Source organism: Muscardinus avellanarius (assembly GCF_963383645.1).
Source record: "Muscardinus avellanarius genome assembly, chromosome: 1".
Taxonomy (NCBI): Eukaryota; Metazoa; Chordata; class Mammalia; order Rodentia; family Gliridae; genus Muscardinus; species Muscardinus avellanarius.
Window position 1 is genome coordinate 60714898 of NC_137786.1, and position 10054 is coordinate 60724951.

Sequence of the window (10054 nt, forward strand, 5' to 3'; positions counted from 1 at the left end):
TAAAAAAAAAAAAAAAGTACTAAGAGGCTTCTGTGAGGAGGGCTGAGCTGGGACTCTGTTGTCTTGTCTCATTCTTACCAGGTGTTCTGTGGACCTTGTGGATGGGAGGGAGGGAAGAAGGATGTGGGCAGTGTCCAAGCCTTCAGGGAGCAGGTCAGGCTCAGCAGATTAGTGGAATAGTGTATGTAGCCCTGCCAAAGAGGCCCAGCAGGGACTTTCGAGGAAGTGGACAAGGTATTCCTCAAAGTAATTAATTTCTAGCATTTAGGGGGTCTTAGGGTGGGCACAAACTGTGTCTGTTGGCAGGCAGATTCTTCTGTGTGTGAAGGACAAGCCAGCAGAAGGGTGACTCTCAGGGGCTGTGCATAGGAGCCATATTGGACAGACGAAAGCTCTTCTCGGGGAAGGTTTGTGGAGGAGATTAGGCTGGTGAGGGATGGCAAAGGTGTGGTGAATGTGTCTGATGCTGGCCCCTCAGCAGGGAGAGGAGGAGGATGGGGAAGAGAAGGAGGAGGAGGAGGAGGAGGAGGAGGAGGAGGAGGAGGAGGGAGGAGAAGGAGGAGGGAGGAGGGAGGAGGGAGGAGAAGGAGGAAAAGGTGAAAGAGAAGGAGGAGGGAGGAGGAGGAGGAGGAGGAGGTGAGAGAGGAGAAGGAGGAAAAGGTGAAAGAGAAGGAGGAGGAGGAGGAGGAGGAGGAGGAGGAGGAGGAGGAGGAGGAAAAAGGTAAAAGAGAAGGAGGAGGAGGAGGAGGAGGGAGTCTGGGGGAGAAATGACCTCCTTAGTTCCTTGTACCTGTCAACATTCTTAGCAGCAGAAATCAACACTGCTTGTTAAACAGAAAAGGGATTGAGAAATTTCTGGCTCACCAAAGTCCTGGGAGGTCTCAAGAGGTAGGCTGGAGGAAGGGCTGGGGACAGAGGGACCGGGCTCCCACAGGGCTGCAGCCAAAATCTCTCCAATGAGGACATGACTGCTATATTTTGCATGCCATCTGCTGTTCCCAGAGTGGGCCACTGTAGTAGCCACCATGGGGAGCTCCACTGTTCTTTCTGCTTTGAGTCAGTAGATCCCACTTCAAAGATCTGGAGCCAGTGTGTGTGACTGGTTAAGTCTGGACCACATACTTGCACTCTAGCTGCAAGGGAGGCTGAAAAGGGAGGTGAGCAAGGGGGAGGATGGGAACAGGGAGGCTGGGAAGGGAATGTTGGGACTCTTTAGCTTCTTTCAAGAGAGGTAAATGGTCAACAAGACCTGCAAATATCCACCAGTTTTTCACAGGCCACAGGATTGCAGGTTCAAGGCCAGTCTCAGCTACTTAGTAAGGTCATCCACAACTTAGTGAGACCATATTTAAAAATAAAGAGTTTCCGGGCGTGGTGGCACACGCTTGTAATCCCCGCGCTTGGGAGGCGGAGACAGGAGCATCGCGCAGGTTCGAAGCCAGCCGCACTGGCTTAAGAGACCCTGTTTTCAAAAATAAAAAAATATAAAATAGGTCTGGGAGCACAGTCTGGAGGTAGAAGGGCTTCCAGGAACCCCAGTACCACAAAAAAAAAAAGAATATATATATATATATATATATATATATATATATATATATATATATATATTAAAAGGTAGGGCTGGGGGTGTTGCTCAGAGGTAGAATTCCCTGGATTCAATCCCCAGTAACACACACACACACACACACCCCAGAGATTTTAGGAAAGAACTTTTTCTTTTTTTGACAGATAACCGCACAAGGAAACTTTTTAGGTTCTAAATATAAAAAAGGACTACTTATCTTTTATTTTAAAAACTATATGCCTACAGTAAAGCACAAATCTCTGAAGTGTGCAGCATGGTGAATGTTATTGCTGAGGATGGCCTCAAACTTGCAATCTTCCTTTCTTAGTCTCCCAAGTACTGGGATTACAAGTGTGACGCGCCACACCCAGCTTATGATTCATTCTTAGTGTCAATTTTACTATTATTAGTTGGGTTGCTTCTACTTTGAGAGCTATCATGAATCCTAACAGATACAAGTATATATTGCTTCTGTGTTCAGAGAAGTAATAAAGATAATTTTTTAAAAAATGCCTTAAGTATTAGGGCTTCTGACCTGGGATTCCTGAGACCACAGATCTTTTTTTTTTCTCATAAATTCACTTCTATTTGGCATTAATTTTTGCTACATATCACCTCATCTGGCTTTGAGGTCAGTTGCGCTGCCTCCTGCCCTCACCCCAACTAGACTGCATACCCAGCTGGCCAAGACTCCAGCACTACACAATACTTGGCATTTGTGCTGGGTTTTTTTTTTTCCCATGAGAAAACGTTGGTTGCAATTTTGGATTTATTCTCAAATAGGAGATTTGTGAAAGCTAATCAAATATACTGTGCTATCTTTGGGAGGGCCCTGTAGCATCTCTCAAAGACAACATTCTCTTCCTAAGAAGAATCTAGAATGATAGAGTATTTCTTAGTCTTCGGAGATGGCAATGAGGCCAAACTCTGGCTCAGTAGGTAGATAGAATCTTCCTTAAACACTGATACCTCAAAACAGCTGAGAGAAGCCGGACATGGTGGCACACGCTTGTAATCCTAGCAGTTGGGAGGCTGAGACAGGAGGGTGGTGGTTCAAGACAGCCTCAGCTACTTAGTGAGGCCCTTTGCACTCAGTGAGATCCTGTTTCTAAATAAAGAATTAAAAATAGGGCTGGGGGTGTAGCTCAGAGGTAGGATGCCCCTGGGTTCCATCCCTAGTACTGAAAACAACAACAACAACAACAACAACAACAACAATAACAACAACAACAACAACTCACACCTGAGGGGGCCTCTAAGCCAGGGCCTCACAGAGACAGGCACAAGCAAGCAACTGACCCCATCATTGTTGCTATCTTTTTGGAAAAGGGGCAGACATCAGGACAACCAAGCAGGAGGAGTGGGGAGGTTTCATAACAGGCGGGCATCATGAAGGAAGGCTACCTGGCCTTGCGGATGAACCCTGTGAGCTGCCATGAGTCCCCAAAGGCCAGCGATTCAGTCAACACCTGCGTCCTGTGTTCTAGGAAATCCTAGAACAAAGCAAGAAGGCAAGCTCTTTAGTGCTTGTTAATACAAATGGCTGTACTGGATGTACTTCTTTTTATCTAAAAGGTAAACAAGGTAAGCAAACAGTCATGTGGCAGCAGAAGTGGGTTCTGCCTTTCAGACACAGGTTAATGAAAGATGTGCAATCACAACCAACACTCACGAGTGATAAAAGGTGCGCTACTCACTCACAAAAGGCAAGATTAGTGTTTTGAAATTTTCTAGCTTGTCACTGAGGCTTAAGGAGGAACATGTATCTTTACAAAAGAATCATAGCAGATACCATGAACCCAGAGACGAAGGATAAATGACTGTGTTCTTTTGTAGATAGGGTGGTATGGGAGAGGCACTTGTGGTTAGGACTTTACCAGTTCCACCTGTCAGGAGCTGATTCCTCCTGGGCAGCGATGACACCTTCACACCAGCATCACCTGGGAGAACAGTGTAAAACCCCAGGCAGAAGCCCAAATAATTACATCAGATCATCTGAGGGTAAGATGCAAGGCCCAGAATTTCAAACCTTTCCGAATGATTCCACCGTGCATCCTGGACTGAGAACCAGTTGCCATTGGAGTGGAACTTTCTTCCACTATTCTAAGGTCCTGGGTCCTGATGCCCCTCAGGAGCTAGAGGTTTCAGTTGGGCCAGTAAGGACTGGTGTAGGGGATTCCACAGCAGAATGATTAGCATATACAAAACCTCAGTATTGGTTAACATCACATTTTAACTTTGTCTCTTTGGATATGTGGTTGAAGGGAGATGGTGTTGAGCAAAGCCAAACTCGCCTGGGAGCAGATTCATCACGTAGGTAGGTCCTCAGGGCCGGGAGCCACATCTGTGCTAGTCTCCACTAATTCAGAGAGCGACCGAGCCCTGTCTTTGGCACAGAGTATGTGCTCCACACATATGTGTTGAAGAATTAAGTGATTCACAGGGGAAGAGTTCCTGTTGCCAACGTTTAACCTTTTGGAAAAGAGATGGTGAACAGATCAACTGAGCACCAAGAAGGGAGTAATGCTTTCCACAAATGGGTTTTGGGAGGTGTAATATTTTTTGACTAGAATGTTCCCTCAGTGGATGCAAAGAGGCAGTATAACAGAAATATTTGAGCATTTAATATGCTTCCTAGGCTTGTAACATTAACAAATCTGTCACTTTGGAGAATAGTTGACATTGGGAATCTGTCAAGTGGAAGGTAATTTTGCTGTATTTATGATTAATAAATGTGGGGAGAACATATGCTGTGGGCCCCACAATCATCCCTGTGTATGTATCCATAGAGAACTGGTAGCCAGGATTTCAGATACCAAATTTCTCAGATGTTCAAGTGTCCTATATAAATGGTGTAGTATTTGTATATTGCCTATGCATATTGTCCCATACGCTTTCACATCTCTTGATTACTTATGATACTCAACACAATAAATGCTATGTAAATAGTTGATTTACTATATCACTTAGGGACTAATGACAAGAAAAAAGTCTAGTGTGTACATGTTCATCACATATGAAATTTTTAAATTTCGGAATATTTTCAACCAGCAGTTGGTCGAATCTGTGGTTTTTGAACCTGCAGATATGGAGGGAGATATGGAGGGATGACTGTATTTACTTTGTTGAGAGGAGAACTCGGCAGGTATGAGTTTGCAGTGGCCTATTTCCAGGTTAGTAATTATGTTGTTGATCCTAATTTCAGTTCCATAGGACATAAATTCACCAATAATAAAAGTCTCACTTCCCACCTCTGATGTGGTAGTACTGCAGATGGATAGTGTGCATGGACAAACAGTCATTATCACATAGTTCTAACTTCCATGTAAAGGGCTGACCACTGGAAGAGGTAAATCTGTACACACAGAAAAAAATAATTCTTTGAAGATTATTTTTATTTTGTGGTACTGGGGATTGAATCTAGGGGCACTACCTCCAAGCTACACCCCCAACCCTATTTTATTCTTTATTATGAAACAGGATCTCACTGAGTTGCAAAGGGCCAAAGTAGCTGAGGCTGTCCACGAACCGTGATCCTTCTGTCTCAGCCTCCCAAGTACTGGGATTACAAGTGTGCGCCACCACACCCAGCTTGAAGATTACTTTTTTTTTTTTTTTTGGTGGTACTGGGGGTGGAATCCAGAGGCTTTCTACCTCCAGGCTATACTCCCAGGCCTATTTTATATTTTATTTGGTAATAGGGTCTCACTAAGTTACTGAGAGCCTCACTAGCTGAGGCTGGCTTCAAACCTATATAATCATCCTGTATCAACCTCCCAAGTGCACCACCACGCCTGGTGAAGATCACTTTTAACCAAAGAATATTTACACAATTCTCTTTGGATTGTATCTCTTGTCTTAAATGGCTGTGCTTGCTGTCTAAATGCATACCTAAAAATGTTGATTGTGTTACAGCCCCTTTTCATATGATTATTGTTATTTTATTATAAAACCAATACACATGTGTTATAAAAATTTTTAAGCACTAAAAAAGTTACTGCATCCATTTTGAGTTTTATCAGTAGTGTCTGCTACAAAAGAGTAAGATGGTAAACTTCTGAGGCTCTAATTAGTCATGTAAATGTGAGAAGACCAGTCACAGCAAAAATATCAAATATTAAAGAGAAAGAACATTTAATTAAAATATTTATAATAGCTAGTTTGTCCTTCCTTTTATTTATAAGTATCAGATTTATAAACATTTTATCACACAGATCACTTAATAAAAATACATTCAGTACCCTACCAGATATATAAATATTCAATAATACAACTTGTACAAAACATCTTTCTCTATACATAGAGAATACATGGCCAATTTGTTTCAACAAAAGAACTTAAGGTTTTAATTTCTGTATGTAAAAAGACAAAAAGGTATGGTAATGAAATCTTACAGAGTTTTCTAAAAATCAGGAGTCTAACATTTTAAAGAAAATTTTAGAACTATAGACTTAAGATCTTTACTGCTAGATGATTAAAGCCACCCATTACATTTTCCCTAAAACCATGTACATTTACCCAAGCTCCTGGCAATATTTCTGTAAAGATAATGACTAGTAAAATATTAACCTTTTTCATCCAGGTCTCTGTTTGCAGCTTCTTTCACGTCTCTGATTCTGGAGTGAATTACAGCCTAATCAGTTGGGTGATGTAAGAAAATCGTTGTCACCAACACTACAGGACGCCCATATTAGTTTACTTCTCAGCCGATGAAAGAAGGGAGATTAATTATGACTGTGATTACCTTAACCCTAGCCTGGCTTTCCCTGAAGTACTAACAGGTCATGACAACATGTCCTGTCAATGTCTTGTAGGACAAAGGACACACAAGGACTATTTGAAGAAATGAAATTTAATTCAGTGTTTACTATTTATTAAACGTTCTCAGACTTAGTGGAGTTACATGTTAATTTGGAGACTTTTTTATCTGGTAAATAAACAATTTTTATTTAGTCAAAATGATCCATCAAATGGCAATTTATGTCCTTGTTGGATATTAGCTATGTTTGTGTTTTATGGTAACTCATTACTTGATCTAAGATCCGAGGAAATAAGAATTAATTTATCTGAATGAACTGATAAGGGAAACTTTTATTATGGTTATTTGTGTAGAATATTTTGTTATTTTTGTAGATACATAAAGAAGCTCTTTCTCTTTCATCTTAATCTGTCCCTAACCTTCAACTTTTTAGATTATGCATAAGTAAGTTGTAAATTAAAATGAAACATTTGAAAATGATTTCTGATTTTTCAGAGATGTCCTGAGAATTCAAAAACAAATGCCTTTGGTGAGTCTTCTTACTTTTGTGACAGAATAGTTCTTTGCATTGTTTTAATAAGAATTTTTTCTTATATTTCCAAGACATAATTGGACACATACATAATTCAACCAAAGTCATACTAGGGGTTGCTTTCATATGTGAAGTCAATGTCTACAAAACTTTCTCTATACCTGCTCTCAGTGCTTGCCTCCATCCCCCAGGCTTAATGGTGGTGTGGAAAGCCCCCCAAAGAAAAGGAAAAGAACAAGAAAAGAAAAAAAGAGAAAAGAAAAGAAAAAGCCAGGCATGGTGGTACATGCTTATAATCTTAGTACTTGGGAAACTAAGACAGGATGGTTGCAGGTTTAAAAACAGCCTCCGTGAGTAGTGAGACTCATCAATGTAGTGAGACCCTATTTTAAAATAAAAATAAAATAGGGCTGGGATTGTAGCTCAGGTATAGAATGCTCCTGTACTGGGTGTACATATAGTTATATAGTACTGGGTTATATATATATATATATATATATATATATATATATATATATATATATATATATATATGCGCACCAGGGAGCTTAACAAAGTTTGCAGACCTTAGAAAAGGAGAAATTTAGCTGGGCATGGTGGCACATGCTTGTAATCCCAACATTTGGGAGCTGAGACAGGAGGATCGCGGTTCGAGTCAGCCTCAGCTACTTAGGCCCTTTGCAACTCAGTGAGATCCTGTTTCAAAATAAAAAATAAAAAATAGGGCTGGGGCTGTAACTCGGAGGTAGAATGCCCCATAGGTTTTATCCCCAGTAACTAACACACACACACACACACACACACACACACACACACACACACGGGAGAAATTTACATGGATTGATTCTGTAGGTCAAATCTAGTGGAGTTTCTTGCGTGTAGATCCCTTGCCTTGGAATAAAGGAGCAAATAATCCAAGTTTTTAAAAATCTGAGATCGATTATGAAAGTTGTTGAGTAGGAGGTCTTTTTTTTTGGCCCTAGTAGTTCTTCAGTAATGTAAGGCTCTAGATTTGCAGAAAATAATTAGTTTGTATAGTGAAATTGTGGCATGGATGTAAATAATCAGGCCAAACCTAACCTGACCAGACTTTTTATAATTAAGAATGATATTTGAATGTCATTTATTATTCTAAGGTAGGAGACTGCCAAAAAATTATCTGAAACCTGAAAAGAGAGAAACAAAGGAGGCATGTTTTTCAATGTCATCCTGGGGAGGACATCCAAGAATAATCAAAATGAGGTCTCTGGACTAGCAATGTCAGCATCACTTGAAAACTTGTTAGAATTGAGAATTCTTGGGTCCCTCTCTGGAAAGACTGAATCAGAAGGTCTAGGCATTGGGCCCAGCAATCTGAATTTTACTAAGCCCTACAGATGATTCTGATGTGCATTCTATAAAGTTTGCGAACCATTAAGGGAAGTACTTAGCTCAACTCACTGTTTATAAGGTCTCATATTTAAAGTCACATGTTATCTTGTTGATTTCCTGTCGATATAGTCTTTTTCCAGTGGAAAAGATAACCTCTAAGGTCTCCTATCTTAGACTAATAACATTCAAATATTGTTCTTAATTATAAAAAGACTGGTCAGGTTAGGTTTGGCCTGATTATTTACATCCATTCCATTGTTTATGGCTCTGTTGGATATTAGCCTGATTTCCATATAACTTGGCAATCTTACACTAATATTGCTTAAAACTGTCTAGATTTTCCAGTGCTCTTGAAATTAGTTTTGACATGATACTGGTTTCTTTCTCTTTTTTTGCAGTACTGGGGATTGAACCCAGGAGCATTGTACCTCCAAGCTACACTCCCAGTCATATGCCATACTTTTGTGTGTGTGCGTGTGGTACTGGGGGTAGAACCTAGGGGATTTTCTACCTCTGGGCTATACTTCCAGACCTATTTTATACTTAATTTTGAAACAGGGTTTCACTAAGTTGCTGAGAGCCTCATTAAGTAGCTGAGGCTGGCTTTGAACCTGTGCGATCCTCCTGTCTCAGCTTCTCAAGCAGTGGGATTACAAGCGTGCACCACCACGCCTTTATTCTTCATTTTGAAACAGGGTCTCACTAAGTTGCGGAGAGCCTCATTAAGAAGTTGAGGCTGGCTGAGAACTTGTGATCATCCTGTTTCAGCCTCCCAAGTACTGGGATTACAAGTATGTGCCACTACACCTGGCTGATACTGGGTTTCTTCATTAATTTATAAGCAAGAAAAATCTTTGAAAGGTGCTCATTTTATATTTGCAATAAGGATAATGATTTTTGACTTTTGAAAATTATTCTTTATCGACATATTTCACATTGTGGCTATGTGGTAATGGCTCCCAATACTAGGTAGTATTTCCATGGCAGAATTGTGCCTATTTTTTTACTTAGGATTTTATTCCTGCTTCAAACACAGTGTATGGCACAGAAACCTCAAATAAATATTTGTACATTCAACAAACAGTACCTTAAAAGTACTTTATTTTTAAAAGAGGAATTTTCTAATTGGCTTTAAATATCCCTCTTTTGCTCATTAACTTGTGTTGCTGTCTATTTCTTAAGGGATTTTTCTGGGGTGTGTTACAAGGAATAATTGCAAAGAACTGCAAAGGGGAATGTCTTTCAAGATCTTTGAGATCTGTTGGCCGTCAAACTTAAGAGTCAGACTAGAAGTGAAATGGTTATTCTAGGTTCAACTCCAGCACAGGTTGTTTGGTTGCTCTTCAGTGGAAAAAGCCATTGTAAACAATACTCAGAGTGATGTTCCCCAGGGGACCACTGGACTTTATTACTGTACAATGAACAGGAAGTAACAGTTCACACATACATATCATTAATAAGAAAAGGAACCAAATGGAAGGAGGAATGGTTTTAGGTAAATCCATTAACAGTACTAGAAAATCTGACTCCAGTATATGCCTTACTGATAATGGGTGAAACCCTAGTACAATTTTCATGCACTACCTAGATTGCACATAGAGAGTACATCTATTGTTTTTCTCTTTCTCCTGATTTTTCTTTAAGCAGCCTTTCCCTCTTGCATCCCAGGTGATCTAGGGGCAAAGGTGGATTGCTAATCCATCTCCATAACACGGTATATTTATACCCCACCATAAACAGAGTTCTGTCTCGTGGGAATTTAAATCCTGAGCAGAACGATAAAGAAGGGGTGTAAGGCTCAACATTACACAAGGAGCTTCTAAAAACG